Below are 1,749 nucleotides of genomic sequence, written 5' to 3'. Positions count from 1 at the left end.
CTCCTTAATCTTGATTTTTAATACCAAAGCAAATAAAAATATTTCCTTTTAAGTGAGAAGGATTTGTATTGTCATTTCTGTTGGTCTTGTATTGTTCTACCAGTCACCTGCTTATGTGCACAGCTAAAAAAAAGAACTCAGCATCACTTTAAGTCAGCGACACTTGTGTGTAATCAGACTGTCCGATTAGGAAACAACACTGACTAACAATCAATTTCATATGTTTTTGTGCAAGTGGAGTAGACAACAGGTAGAAATAGGCTGGTGAACAAGACACCAATAAAGGGAGTGCTGCAAGTGGGGACCACAGACAATTTCTCTGTCCTTATGTTTTCTGGCTGATCTTTTGAAGACTTTTGAATGCCGACAGTGTAGTCACTCCAGTGGTACCAGCATCTGCGAGCCACACAAGGAGCCCAGGAAGTGCAACTCATCCAGGACGGCACATCAAAGCAAGCTGTGGTGAGAAGGTCTGCTGTGTCCGTCAGCGTAGTGTCCAGAGAATGGAGGCACTAGGAGGCTGTAGGAGGGCATCAACACGGCATTGGGACCACGACCTCCTCCTTTGTGCCAGGAGAAACAAGAGGGGCACTGCCAAAGCCCTGCAGAATGGCCTTAAGCAGGCCACAAATGTGCATGAGTCGGATCAGACTGTTACAAACAAACTCCATGAGGGTGGTATGAGGGCTTGACATCTACAGGTGGGAGTTGTGCATACAGCCCAACACGGTGCAACACTGTTTGCTAGTGAACACCAAGCATGGGTCTCCATGTGCTCACCAGAGATAGTCTGACTGCCATTGGGTACCAAGATGAGACCATATGCTGGTGCCATTGGCCCTGGGTTCCTTCTAATGCAAGACAATGCTATGCCTCATGTGGCTGAAGTATGTCAGGAGTTTCTTGCCGCATGAAGGTATTAATGTAATAGACAATAATAGACAATCCCACCTGTTCCCCAGACCTGAATCCAATTGGGCACATCTGTGACACTGTGTCTCGGTCCATCCACCAACGCCAGGCGGCACCACAGACTGTCCAAGAGTTGGGGGATACTTTGATCCAAGTGTGGGAGGAGATTCCCCAGGAGACCATCCACTGCCTCATCAGAAGCATACCCAGGCACCCAGGGTAGTCATACAGGAGGCCACACCCACTACTGAGCCTCATTCTGACTTGTTTCAAAGACATTAAGATGGATCAGCCTTTACTGTGATTATCCACTTTCAACTTTGAGTATGATTCCACACCCAGACCTCTGTAAGCTTATGAACTGATAAATTAATATGTTTTGGAGGTGGTTTGTTGTCTACACAGTTGCATGTGCTAAGAATAAGGCATTTAAAGGGATTCCTGATTCACAACCATTCAAGTAAAGAAATAGAGTGGGTCTTTAAGGAGGAGAATGAACTGTTGGAAAGCTAAAACTAGAACCATAAAAAACTTGGAGTTAAAATCAAAAACAACAAAACCATTATAGTTCTGCTTTATTTTTCTTCCACAATCCATTCTTACATCCCTGAGAAATTGCTTCCCCGACCACAGCACGACATTTTGAAAACCATGTCAGAGCAAACATTACCAGCTCCTGGAAAGCAGCTTGTGAACTTTCAAAGAAAGGCCATTTAAATGGATATCTGTGCAGCAGTCCACACGACTATTACATATACCGTATATCTTCCAATAGTAGCCGGTCTCTGATAGACGCCGATCTCCATTAAAAGCCGGGTGTAACACGTGCTGTTGTTA

Source organism: Oryzias melastigma, linkage group LG7, assembly GCF_002922805.2.
Source record: "Oryzias melastigma strain HK-1 linkage group LG7, ASM292280v2, whole genome shotgun sequence".
NCBI classification, from domain to species: Eukaryota; Metazoa; Chordata; class Actinopteri; order Beloniformes; family Adrianichthyidae; genus Oryzias; species Oryzias melastigma.
This window is presented reverse-complemented; position numbering follows the sequence as displayed.